Below are 15,066 nucleotides of genomic sequence, written 5' to 3' on the forward strand. Positions count from 1 at the left end.
TGGATTTTGACTATTTCAGACAATTAGCAATGGCCTTTGCTTTAGCTGCCCGTAAAGGTGTTTTCGTAATTGATGGTGCAAATTTTTATTTGTTAGGCCTTCCAACAGACATTATATTATGTAAATAATTGATGCGTTGGAAACCCAACAATCTTTTTTATGCTATGCATGACATCATATAAGAAAATGCTTATATGATGTCATAAGAAATGATGATATGATGTACTAACATAGTACATTGTGTCATTTGCAAAACCAAAATTCAGGCTCTTAACGAATTTTCTCAGTATTCCGACCTATCTAGATCGTTGTTTCATGTGACAATACCCCAAGATACCAATTTTCTCGAAAAAATATGGAGCCGTTTTTGAGCAAACATACATAAATACACAATTATTGCTCGTTTATAAAGATAGTATATAGAAAAGCTCGTTTTGAACAATCAAGTAGTTTGAATCAGAAACAAAGAGTGAATACTGATGAGAAACCATGTAAATATGATCCCTGTGAGAGAGCATTTTCATTTAAGTCAAATCTGAAATATCATCTTACAATCTATTCTAGGAAAAAAGTCTGCTAGTTTGTAGTTTACAATAAAAACCTTCTTATTTAGCACACAGAAGAATGGTCATTGAAGAATTAAAGCTAATCCGTGAAAATAAAACGTAATTAATTCATGCAAATTTTTTTTGGTAGGTGTATAAAACTTTCACAAATAGATTTACAGCCTAATCTGTCTATAACCCCCACTCTATCTCAAATATCTATTCTTTAAAATGGTTGTGAAAAATTTATTGAAAGGATCTGCAAGCTCCCCCATTTCTCATCAACAACCAAATCTTCCAAATTAACCTTCGAAACCTAGAGATTAATCTCCTACCAATTCGCCCAGAGTATTTGGTCATAAAATTGTCCTTAAGCTAACACGATACTCACATAATGGTAAGACGGCTAACCCTGTTAAGATTATCATTGTAAGCCGAAGACTGGCAGGATCAACAGAAGATAATGGGGTATATAGGAGTGTTGTTATATGTATAGATGATGGTATTTGATCAAGTTTCAATTGTTCCTAATGGTTTATGAGCTTGAAAAATCACATATTCCGACTGCTTGTCAAGTGATCAGTTTTTATTTATATATATAAAATAATCCAGTTCCAACGGCTTGTGAGCTTTAAAAAATCATGATTTTCGGCTGCTGATCGGTTAGTATTTCTATGTATGATATACTCAAGTTCCAACTGCTTCAAATATATTACAAGCTTTGAAAATCACGTGTTCTGACTGAAAATCGCCTTTTTTTTTGCTTCCCACTACTGTTTGGCTGATTAGTTATTCGTATGTATATAATCGAATAGTTTGTGCTAAACAACCGTTAGTAAGGAATGATGCGGCTCAATTGTAACTGAAACTCTAAAAAACTATCTTCATAACAATAGATACATAAAAAACACAGATTTCTAACGTAATAACAAAATAACCTAATAACAAAATCTAGAAACATTTTGAACCTAAAGTGTAATTAATTGCAAGTACAAATTTTTCCTCTTTTTTTTCTAAACAGAGGGATATTTTTACTATTTGAATCACAAAATCTGTAAATAAAAATTGAAATAGTTTTATAATCCTTAGATCAATAAACTTGTATCTGTTCAAGCCTCTCGTTTTGCTATTTTTTTTTCTTCATGTGTCTGATTTTTGGGGGGGATTACTTTGGGACATACAATTAAGAATATCTTGTTGTAGCGTTTTAATTTTTTTTGTTCAATCCATTTTTTTTATTGTAGGAGTTGCAGATATTTTGAGTAATATCAATACACCTATGGAAGCTTCAAATTCTAATATTGGAAAGACATCAAAGAATTCATACAGGGAAAAAAACGTATAAATGTGATGTGTGTCAGAACAGTTTTTTCTCGAAATATTTAAATAGACATCAAAGACTGCATACAGGTGAGAAACCTTATAAATGTGATGTGTGCAAAAAGTCCTTTTCTCAATCAAGCAATTTTTATAAGCACCAAAAAGTGCATAAGAGAGCATTATCAATTTAGGTCGAATCTGAACTGTCATCTCACAACCCCTTCTCTGAGAAACTCCGCTAGTTTTTAGTTTATGATAAAAACTTGATACAGAATAGTGAGTTTCACGGACCTCTAAGACAGCTAACTCCATCAATGCTATCATTGTAAACTTAAGACTGGATTGGTTCAAGACACTAGGGTATATAGGAGTGATGTTATTATATGCATGGTGGTATATAATCAAGTTCCAACTGCTTCTAATGATTTACAAGATTAAAAATCATGTGTTCTGCCTGCTGATTGGCTGATCAATTATTATTTATATATAATATGATATAATCAAGTTCGAATTGTTTCCAATGATTTTTCAGCTTGAAAAAGCACGGGTTCTGACTGCTGATTAGTCGAATAAGCAATTCCTACTGTAATATCTATAACTGTTTTTTTCCATGGGTGAAAGCCAAAACAAGATGTGAAAATAGCGTAAAGTTAGAACATCTATTCATGTGCCCTAACAATCACGTGTTCTGACTGCTGATCAGTAACCTATGACATGCATTGTTAATTTTGTTATCAAACAGTTCGTGGTAACGAACTGTAAGTAAGGAGCGACCCGGCTCAATGGTAACCGAAAATCTAGAAAACGGGTTTTTGATTGCAATAGATACATCAAAAGAATCAGATTTAAATGCTGAATTCAAATATATAACTTTCATCAAGTTTAGTCCAACCTATCAAAAGTTACGCGCCAGAGAAAATTTGGCTGATTTTTGAAAAAAGGGAGAAATATCCCTTAAGACCTACAGAGCCTGAATGAAAATCACACCATTATATTCAGGTTATCAGAGAACCCTAATGCGGATGTTTCCAGCTGCTATCTACAAAAATATGGAATTTTGTATTTTTTGCCAGAAGAAAGATCACGGATGCGTGTTTATTTATTTATTTTTTTTTTTCTTTTTCCCTGGGGTGATCGTATTGACACAGTGGTCCTAGAATATCGTGGGAGGGCTCATTGGAACGGAAATTAAAAGTTCTAGTGCCGTTTTTAAGTGACAAAAAAATGGAGGGCAACTAGGCCCCCTCCCACGCTCATTTTTTTCCCAAAGTCACCCGATCAAAATTTTGAGAAAGCCATTTTGTTCAGCATGGTCCAAAATATGATAAAAATGTCTTTTAGGATGACTTATTCCCTTGAAGTCCCCGGGGGGAGGTCTGAAAGTTATGAACTTTACTCAATGTTAACATATATAGTATTGGTTATTGGGAAGTAAACAGACGTTTTCAGGGGGGATTTTTTCTAGTAGGTGGGGGGAGGGGGTGGTTCGGGGGTTATATGGGAGGATCTTTCCATGAAGGAAGTTTTCATGGGGGAAGGGACATTGCTATGAAGGGGGCGCCAGATTTCCCAGCATTATTAAAGAAAAAGTTCAGAAATTAAATTAAAAAAAACAAGTTTTTCAACTGATTTCAACTGATTGTGATTAAGGAGTCATTTTTAAAGAATTGGACAAAAAATTCGAACCTTAGCTTAAATAGCAAGGTATTGACTAGGGGGCGAACCCCCTAATATACGTGTTAAAAATTTATGAATAAAGAAGTTCATTACGTAAGTTAATTCGTAAGTTACGTATATTTATTACTAATAAAAACGTTCGTAAATAAAATTAAACAAGTTCCGAGAAAGCCATTTAACCAAATAAAAGTAAAATTAATATAAAAATTGTGTTTTAATTATTCGTGGACGGTGAGCCAAAATCAGAACCTGCATTAATTCAAAAATGTTCAAAAATTAAATAAAAAAAAACAAGTTTTTTTAACTGAAAGTAAGGAACGACGTTAAAACTTAAAACGAACAGAAATTATTCCGTATATGAAGGGGGCTGTCCCCTCCTCAACGCCTCGCTGTTTACGCTAAAGTTTGACTTTCTCACAATTCTATTTTTTTAAACAATAAAAAAACTTTAGCGTAAAGAGCGAGGCGTTGAGGAGGGGACAGCCCCCTTCATATACGGAATAATTTCTGTTCGTTTTAAGTTTTAACGTCGTTCCTTACTTTCAGTTAAAAAAAACTTGTTTTTTTATTTAATTATTCTCAAAATAAATTAGTTTCATCAATCTTTTTGGATTCCAGTTATTTTGTGTACACCTTACATAAGACTTCTGCTTTAAAGAAATCACGGGTCTAAAAGTTTATTACAGTGTCAAAATAAAAATAAAATAAATGAGTTTCAAAGCTAGTATTAGCTCTTTAAAAACAATTGTGTAAGAAGGAAGTCTTTTTTTAATTATTTGTCCCTCCTTATTTTCTCAAAATATCAGCAAGGAGAGACATTCTGAAATCATTAGACCCATCTTTAACCTAAAGTTTAAGTAATTGTAATTATAAGCTTTTCTTCTTTTCTTTTTTCTTAACAGGGGAATTATTTTTTAATATTTGAATCTCAAAATCTGAATATGAAAAATTTGGGATTTTCGTTTTAATAATGCCTAGTGAGTTCGATTTTTTTTTCTTTGGGGGGGGGCATCATTACTTCAGGATATCTTATTATAGTGTTTTAGGTTTGTTCCATTCCCTTTATTTTATTGTAGGAGTTGCAGACACATCATCAAGTAATACCAATTTACTTATGGAAGCTTCAAATTCTAATATTGACTTGCTTAGGAAATAGGGCAGAAAAAACTATGAGTGCAATATATGCGATAAAAGATTTCACTTCCATTCAAAATTGGAAAGGCATCTACGAATTCATATTTGTGAAACACCGTTTAAATGTAATGTATGTATGAAGAGCTCTTTTTGATCAGACTATTTTAATGAACATCAAACTCTGCATATAGGTGAGAAACCGTATAAATGTAATCTATGCGAGTGAGATGTTTCGTTTAAATCAAATCTGAACTGTCATATAACATCCCATTCTAGGGAAAGCACACAGGTTTATATTTTACAATTAAACCTTTTACATAATACTGAGTTTTATGAAGAGTTTCCAAATTTTTATAATTTTGGTTCCAGGGCCGTGTCTAGGATTTTTTTTAAGGGGAAACGAAAGAAGTTAAAAACGCATTAAAAATTTGTTTCTGTTTGTTTGTTTACGTTTTTAAAAGTCGGACAAACATTTCGGGGTGAGGGGGGCAAAATCCATACCCCCCCCCCCAATGGATACGGGCTTGCTCAGGAGATGGCCAAGGAAATGCATGAAAAAACCTTTGAACCCCTATTGAATAAAAATCATGACCGGGTAATGTATTATGTGACTGAGCCACGCTGCGAGCAAATGCTAGCTATGGAGGATCAGATTTATAGGAATAAACATGAAGTCATCTCCGTAGCAATGTGTGTGCATAAAAGCGTATCGATTTAAAGAGGTAATTGCTTGATCATAAAAATATCTAAATGTTTAGTTTGCATTATAAAATAAAATTTTGAATATGGAAGGAATTTGAACAGAAACTAAGAAAGCTGCAGCGTCTAAGAATTATTATCAGTATTTCCAAGCATCCAAAAGTTTACTCAGGAAATGAGGCAACGCTTGGATTGATGGCCGTATCCTTAGTATTACAAAGTAAAAATGAAGAGAATAAAAAAGGCTAAAGAAAAAGGGTGATAAGAATAAAAAGGCTGTAGTCTGGGAGCCACTAAAGTGTCTCGTTATTTCTGAGTTGAGGTGGACAGAAAGACACAGTCAGTTTGACAATAGTTTCCGACTATATCGACCACGCTGAATCTGAATATGGTTGGGACAAAGCTGGAGATCACGGCTTGACCTTGTAAAAGCAAAAAAACACCCTTTTTAGGCCTGTAAAACGTGTACAGACTGTTTATTTTTTTTCTAAGGTTGTACCACTCCGATTTAGTGGTGCGACATCTCAATTTGGTCCTAATATGATCTTCTCATAGAATATGTTAAATTTTTTCCGATATCTTGTATAGCCCAGGAGCTATAGGCTAATATTTATTAATTTTCCCCGAAAATCTCAAAATTCAAAGGCTCATTTTCAAATAAACCACGTATCTCGGACCTTTCTATAATTTTTGTGTTTTTCATTCTTTTCCAGAATTTACCTTTTGCATTTAGCTTCACATTGCCGTAAAGTTCAAAGCTTAAACTGCTCGGTGAAGCCGTCTAGAATTTTTTGAAAAAGTGTAGGCCAAAAAACATATGCAAAAATTCATTTTTCCAAAATGATGATGTGACACATCTTTTATGCTAGAATTTAACGCCCATCCGAATATGAAATTTACTTTTCGGCCAAATATCAACTTTTTTTTTTTTTTTTTTTTTTTTTTTTTTTTTTTTTTTTTGTCTTAATTCAAAATGTATTTACAATGGTGGCTGATTTTCAGTTTATCTGCTGATAATAATGGGACAGTGACAGTCTCCCTACAAATCTTAAGCCAAGAACCTGCCCTGGTCATCTTCAAAGATTGCCATCTATTAAGCCAACCTTTCAATATAGTTGTGAAAGATTAAGTGATTGTGAGTGTTTGAAAACATTGTTTATGTCACGTGTGCAGTGGGCAACAGCCCGGAAGCACTATCAACAAAAACAAAAATTTTGTAAACTCTGTTGCTGATAAAACTTGAGGTTGGTAGTGTGATTGAGAAGCTGTACTGTTAGTGGTTAGAGCTACAAATAGGAACTGAACGACGCCTAATGCCTGCCTTATGTAACTGTGTAATGTCATGGACAGGTAAGCTAAATAAATTTCAGATTGCTGGAAATGAGTAATAGGCTTCAAGATGAAAACTCAAGACCAGGTTGAAATTACGAATGAGTTTTTAATCTCAAACTGTCTGAAGAACATAATGAGACATTTCTATGTAGACTTGGCCTATACTGTAATTAGGCTAAGTTAGATCAGGGATTTTTAGGGTATGTTAGTCTTGATGTTACTGAGACCTTCTCCTCCATTCTTCTCCTGATTCTTCTCCATTTGCTGATTGCAGAACGTGGGGGAGACTGGGAAGGTCATATTATTGGTGTAACCCTCATGTTGTCGTATTTGACAGCTGCGGGGCATTATAAGTACACTAACTGCCTACTCCAGTATTAGAATGACATGAAAACATTGCCACCTAGCTTGCATGATATCTTTGTCAAAGGACTATTCAACGTGAAGCGGAAAAATTGCAAGATGAACTGTGTTTCCACAGATCATGCGCTAAAATCCACACTCAACCTTGAATCAAAACAAAAGGGAGGAATAAAGGAAATCACACTGAACTCAATGGCAGTTGCCAAGTGGACTACCACCATACTATTCTGCGCTGAGGTTTCCTCTGCCCTTTATCGACTTGCTGAAATTGAGAGCATGATTGAATTTGATGGTGAAGGAAGCAAAAATGGAACCTTTGAGAAGCGCCGAGCAAACCTTGTCAATAATGTGGTCTCTGTTGTCGAAGACCATATTGATCCCTTTATATGTGATGAGGAATCATTGGTGAATATCATTTCAAATCAATTCGCTGACGAAGCAGTGGTAAAGAGCCTCCTGAGTGCATGTGCTAGTGGTTTAAAAGCATTGGAAGCATACTTCGATGGAAAACCCAACCCTTTTTCCAAGGTTAAAGTAAAGGCTATGGATCGCGATACAAAACAGGCCAAACGTTCAACGACCAAGACCGGTAGCAGCGTTTATACAGAATTGTAAGCTGTTAAAAGGATTTTGGTTACTGTTGGCGCTAGTCAAGGATCTATGCTTGAGATGCTGAACAAGATCATGCCACACGAACTTTTTCCCTACGCCCGAGCAATATTTTAATCAGTAGCTGGTGAACGTATTAAACTTCGATCAGGTACGAAGTCAAGTTTTCTCGAGTTCATTCGCACCTCTGCAAGTTAAGGAAGTTGGCCTAGCGAAGTTCCGATTAACACGGTCACGGGAACTTTTGTGGTGGTAGATTTGATGCCGTTAATCCGGTCGCAAGGGCCAGACAAAACCGAAACCGTTGAGGCATTTTCGATATGAATCCTTGCAAGGCTGTTAAATCGACTTGCAAAATCTACAACCGAGCTGCATATTGTAGCTGATCGGTATGACGGAGTGTTCGGCCTTGTAAACATTTCCGGGAAGCCTATTGTTCTAAAAGACAATAGTGGATGTCATGAGCGGAAAGGAAGTACAGTGACGAAGAGTTTTATCGTTACGAAGAGCATGGTGCTAGAAAACTGGGATATTTTACTTATGCAGTCAGAGAGTAAGGCAAGACTTATCGAATGTATTTTTTAATTATGGAGCCATGTCTGTCTCTCTGAATTACAATTTACCATTTACATCTCAGGTGGATTCAGTGATACAATGAAGGGGCTAAAACTAGTCCCATCCAATATGACTATAGATCCAAATCCGGACTACGAAGCGAACTTGTGCAGAACACATGAAGAAGCAGACACGCGTGTTGCTCTCCATGTTGCCGAATGCTACAGAAATGGATGTTCCCTAGTAATTGTTGAAGAAAATAACACAGACATTGTTGTCATTTCATTACGGAACTATCGCGAAATATTTCTCTGCAGGTGTGACCCAGGCTATGAACCCGAGCTCTATGTTCAGTTCCATGACAAAGTCTTTCCGATCCATAAAATTGTGAATAAAAGATCGTGGGCTGTTGTAGAGTCAATAGGGCTGCTACGTTGCACTAGTGGATGTGATACGGTCATTTTTTTCTTCTCGAAGGGCAAAAAAACATTTGCTACATCTGCGATTAAATCACAGCTCATTCAAGAAATTGCTGACCTTACACAGAAAGTGAGGAGTGATATCAAAAATATCATTATGTATGAGCCCGAAATCTTGCGTATCTGTACGAAATCGACTGTAGCGGTATATAGCAAAAAACAGTCCGAAATCGATTCTCTCAATGACCTCCAAATTCAGTTATTTCCCAGAAAAACCCCCAACAGATGGTTCTTTCGTTTATCACGTCAAGAGAGCTATGCTTCAGTGGAGCATTATTCTTCAGGCTGTGATTTCTAAGCCCTATTTCTTCAACCCACTTGAGTTTGGCTGGACCCATCACGACATTTTAGGAGTCTGTCCAGTGACTTCAGTGCTGACCCCCTGACCTCCATCTGTCCACAAGGCTTCAACCTTTTGTTACTGTAAAACTGTGTGTGGTAAAAATTGCCCTTGTTTGGGTATAAGTCCATGCGACACTCTTTGCGCATGTGGTGCCGAAAGCGACGATTTGGACGAGGATTAGCGGAATTATTTTTGTATGTTTGAGGAAAACCGTTGGGATGTGCGGGAATTGTATTTTGACAGGCTTTACCTGTAGCTTTACTTACAGTACTTAAAATAATAAACACTCTTTAATCATGTTACAGATTTAAGCTTTCAGCTTCTGTCGAGCATGGTTCTTCCGTGTCGGTTTACTACCTTGCAAAGCTTCGTAGGTTGATTATAATCTAGATTTACAACTATATTTGTAAGAAAATCGGAATTTTAGCAAATTAAATAACATATAGCAACTAAAGTTGAAACACGATGACCAAGTTAACACTAACGTTGGACTCGGCGTCAAAATTTGCATAAAAACATGTCCTGCAATACCATTAATAAAAAAAAAAATTTTGGCCAAAAAATAAGTAATTAGCCTATAACAAACGAAGTTCAGATTGGGCTGCGAAGTAAAGTTCATATTCGGATTTGGCGTTAAATCCTAGCATAAAAGATGTATCACATCATCATTTTGGACAAATGTATTTTTGCATATATTTTTTGGCCTATACTTTTTCAAAAAATTCTACACGGCTTCAACGAACAGTTTAAGCTTTAAACTTTACGGCAATGTGAAGATAAATACGAAAGGTAAATTCTGGAAAAGAATGAAAAACACAAAAATTATAGAAAGGTCCGAGATACGTGGTTTAGTTGAAAATGAACCTTTGAATTTTGAGATTTTTGGGGAAAATTAATAAATATTAGCGTGTAGCTCCTCGGCTATACAAGATATCGGACAAAATTTAACATATTCTATGAGAAGACCGTATTAGGACCAAATTGAGATGTCGCACCACTAAATCGGAGTGGTAAAACCTTAGAAAAAAAAACAGTCTGTACAAGTTTTATAGGCCTAAAAAGGGTGTTTTTTTTGCTTTTACAAGGTCAAGCCGTGATCTCCAACTTTGCCCCCACCCATATTGGGATTCAGCGTGGTCGATATAGTCGGAAACTATTGTCAAACTGACTGTGTCTTTCTGTCCACCTAGTTGTCAAATTATAGTGGTCTGGCTCCCGGACTACTATAGAAAGAGCAGTTTCGAGCCTGAAATCCAGCTAACCTGTCTTTGCCAGCTTCTTTAGAGTCTGTCTAGGTGTCTGGGATAGTCTTGTTGTTTGCAACAGCGTAGTTGTAAGCAAGGGTTCTGGTGTTTCACCTGGTCAGACCATAGCACATTCTGCTCGTTTGCAGCAGGTATTGAGAGAGTGATGCTTCTTCTTCAGGCGTAAAAATAGTAGCAAATCCGAATAATTGGGTGCCACTGTAATTCGCTTTTTCGTCATCACTGAGTTTTGAATACTTTTGGTAGTGTATGTGAAGGGCTGAACGTGACACTCCGTGTTTCTCCGCCACTGCCCTAATTGGCAAGACAGCGTCTAGGTCTACAATAGCTGCTTTTATCATGAAATGCTGGTCTACTTTCTTTTCAGCAACCAATTTGGAATATTCCTCCCACTTAGCTCTTGGAAATTGTGGCATATCTTCTATTCTGATGTCAAATCTCAAATTTAAGATGTAGAGAGAGAGAGAAAAGAACTCTTACTGTAGGCCTATTCTCTGAACTCAATAGCCTATAAGAACTGAAGATAATTACGAAACCTTGCCCCTAGAACGGCCAAGCCGCCTATGGACTGTGGGTGGATTCTATCCGTACTTACCACTTGTCCTTTTCCTGGTATATACCATGCAACATATACTTGCAAATTGTGTCCGTTTTGTTTTATTGTTGCATGTTTTTCCACAAAATGGCCACACGACATGGCCTGATGTTTTAGCTTTTGTTTGCTATCTTACACACACAGTTTCTGCAAACCATTACAAAATAAAACACAAAAAAACTATTGCCCAAATATTTTCTTGGGGGTATAGCCGAAACTTTGAAGTCGATTTTCTCAAAAACAAAAATAGCAACTTACCAAAATGATAGAACTGTCATGTCCACCATTGAATGAACTATACTAGGTGACTCTATTGAATTTTTAAAAAAATGCTAGATGGCAGATAAGTACTGTGTCCCACCTTATACCCCGTCCCTGCATATACCACTCCTATTTTTCTTCCTACAACTGGATAGATAGATAAACTTTTATTTTCACCAAAGTCTTCATGGCACTGCCAAATTTCTTTGGTAAATGCATTAGTCACATTAGACAAGCATAGTCACATTAAAGATTGAATATTGGAAAAAAACAAAAAACACTAATCAATCCTCCTGATTATTGTTGTACATATTTACAAAACTAGGCATAAAACTTTTTACTAACCACTGATGGCCACAGCATACCGGCTGAAGTTTCTCAACAGGCACTGCAACCCTGCGAGAGGGTCATTTTGTTTTGGATTGAGAGGGGAAAGGATTTTGTGTATTGGGTAGATCAGAGATTTTCTTCCAAAATCCATGCAGAGTTTCTCTCCTGTTTTTTTTCAGAGTTTATATTTTAAACTTTGTCAACAGCTCTTCATGTGACATTTCTGCCTGCTTTGATACTATCATTAGAGCTTTTTTCTGAGCTCTTTGCAATCCTGGCGCTTTGCTCAGTCGTCAGTCCAAAATGCCATACAAGAGTTGTATATTCCAGAATTGGTTGAATAAAAGATGTAAATATTCGGAGGAGGTGATCTGGAGGGGCGCCATGTTTTGACATAAGCTTGAGCATCTGCAGCCCAGTATTACCCTTTTCTACTAGACTAGACGTGTTTGCTTCCCATTTTAAATCACTGGTAATAATAAAAGGCGTGGCCTTTTTCTAGTCCTGTTAAAAATCTACCAGATAAAACGAAACAATAGTAAAAAAAGAGAAAAACGAGCCAGTGTGGTCTCAGAAATTATTTAAAATCGTCCAGAATATCTCTCTACCACATAGGTTAAAGTTTTAAGGAAACTATGTTTTCAGGTCACTGTTTTTCCTTTTTATTTAAGGTACGAACAGAGCCCTAACTCTTTTTGTTTAAATGGCTCCTGGCCATGTGTAACTTTTTTGGTATTTTTAAAAACTTTTTAATTTCATACCCTTCAACATGCTAAGATAAGGATTTAGCTAAATTGCCTTCTCATTTCTTTGTGGAAGATGTGTCCTCGTAAACGGGCTCTGGCATAGACAGTCATATCGGGAATTTCCCTGGAATAACTATCTTCATTTGCAGTAAACAATTCGAAAAAGATATTCATATTATATATATTTTAATAAAAACTACTGAGCTATCAGAATATGTCTGTTTTCTTCTGAACAGGATCAAGTAAGGTCTATAGAAAGTAACCTTAATTTTTTCATAATGTTTGATAGATTTATCTATCAGTCCGGAAAACTATCTACTTTGGTTGGAAGATTAAACTTTGTCTAGGATGGACCGTAGAAAATCTGTCAACAAGTGAACTGAAATTATTTTTATACCATTCTAAAATTTTTTTGACTATTCTGTGTCAACTTTGCCTCTCAATGAGACTATCTGTGCTTCACTCCAATTAGCCATGGCTCTGAAGTTTTTCATCACAGTCCACCAGGTTGATTTTAATTAAAAATCAACAACAATAACAATGATATTATCCTTTGATAACATTAATTTTTATTTGGATTGTTTTTTTTTAGCTAATCAAAGATGAATTTGCTGTAGGTATTGACAAAGGGTGGGACAATAGTTCTGGTCAGTTTGAAGTTGATAGAGAACATTTTGAAAATGGCAGTGAAAAAGTAAGCATTTGTTTTCTTTTATTACTTGTTAGTTTTTTTTTTCTAAGCACATGATTGATAATTGCTTTTTATTTTGAAACAGGTCTTTCTCCATTTGGCTAACTGGTAGTTCTCTTTCTATTTTTAGTTCAGTAATAAGAATAGTTAAGGATGACTTTAACTGTTTATCTTCTTTGTAATTTGTTATCTTCTTTGAAAAATAATTTTATTTTCCTTAACGAAAAAGAAAAATAATATTTTGCTTTTTACAAAATAGTTATTTAATGAAAAGGTATGTAGTTGTAGCTGCAAATAATTATGACTGCTGCATGAGCCGATTCCAGTGGGTTCCAGTTGGCAAAGTCCATATAATATGAACAATTGACCACATTTGACCACTTGCCTGTAAGTCCTCTGGACATAATGAATTTTTGAATCATATTTAGGTCTCCAATACCCATCAAATGGCTCACAGAACTGATAGACTATCTGTTTTACCCTTGCTGTGTTTTGTATCTGCCTCAGTTCTAACCTAGGCTGATAGATAGACTATTATGAAAAAGTGAGAATAATCATTATTTTCATAACGATTGGGCTTTTTTGTATCTTTTTTCTTTTCCTTCTTCACTACTTCTGAGGCTCTAGAACATCATAGAGGGCTGTTTAAGGTCTCTTTAGAAAGAACATTGCTATATCTAAAGCTTTTTGTAGGTATCAAAACATAATATTTAAAATAAAATTAATTTTTTGACAAAATAAATTGCGTCTTCATATACAAGAAGATGAATGACATAATCACAGGTTACAACCATAAGTGACATTACGGTAAAACTCTTAATATAGCATATGTTGCAACTGAGGTTTGTTATTTACTATATCCTGCCAAAAAAAGCCAAAGGCTGTTGTGTGTTATGTATAATCCTGGTTTTATCATAGTAATGGCTCATGGCCCGTAGTGACCAAAAATTAAACAACGTATTTAAAAAAAACTGGTGAGAAAAGTGAGAAAAATTGTCATTTCCAGCTGATTCTTGAATAGTAATTATTATCTAAATCAGTTGAACAGTAAAATATTGCTTTGAGAATAAATTGAAAGGTATTTTGAAAAACAGCCTGAACCCTCCAAAAATGGTGTTGGGTTGAAACAATTACATATAAGAGAAGTTCTCATCATTTTTCTCCTGCATCAGGCAAGATCAAGTATTATTGTCTTGCCTCAAAAAAGTCAAATTTTAATGCTTGAACACGTATATTAGAATCCAGGGGTGCCGTTGGGGGGGGAGGGGCAAGAAGGGAAGATGTCCCCCCACTAATTTGGAGGCAAGATTATTATATAACCCATGCCCCTTAACTATCTGGATATGGACCCCTATTGCCCCCCCCAATAAAAATGCTCGAGATGTCCCCCTGTTAGAATCTTGAATGGGATTGACTTCAGATTGACATGCTTGTCTTAGGTATTGCAGCACTGCCTTAGTAAAAGGCAAAGTGGGCTCTAGGCAGTTTTTTCCAGTCCATTAGATTTGTAACTAGTTGTAAAAACTTTGGAAGGGCCTCATTTGATTGGGAATTGAAATTAAAAGAACTAGCCACTGCTTGTGACTGCAGCTGCTACTGCTTGCGACTGTGACTTTTTTCAACTGCGACTTCTTGTGATTATGACTACTTTTGACTGCACCTGCTACTACTTTCCATTGCAACAGTCACTAATTGTAACTTTTAATACTTGCAGCTGCAACTACTTCTAACTTCCACTATTTAGATCTCTGCCACTAATTACAACTTTGACTAATTCTAACTGTGGCTGCCATTACTTGTAGCTGCAACTGTTAATAATTCGACTGAGACAGCAACTACTGATGACTGTGATTGAAACTGATTTTGACCGAGGCTGTGACTACTTACAACTGTTGCTACTTGCGACTGTGAGTGATGCTACTTGCGACTGAAGCTATTGTTATTGCTACTGCTATTACTGCGCCCAAATATATTGAGCTAAGTAAAAAATAAGATTAAGTGAATCTTGACTGTCAAAATGCTGTAGATTTAATTGGTCAGGAATAGAATAGAGCTTTAAGTTGAAATTTTCAGGAAAAGTTCAGTGGGATGGATATACTCCTAAATTAAAAGATATTATTCG

This window comes from Artemia sp. Qi Xiang Cuo, chromosome 13 (assembly GCF_049724085.1).
Source record: "Artemia sp. Qi Xiang Cuo chromosome 13, ASM4972408v1, whole genome shotgun sequence".
NCBI lineage: Eukaryota > Metazoa > Arthropoda > Branchiopoda > Anostraca > Artemiidae > Artemia > Artemia sp. Qi Xiang Cuo.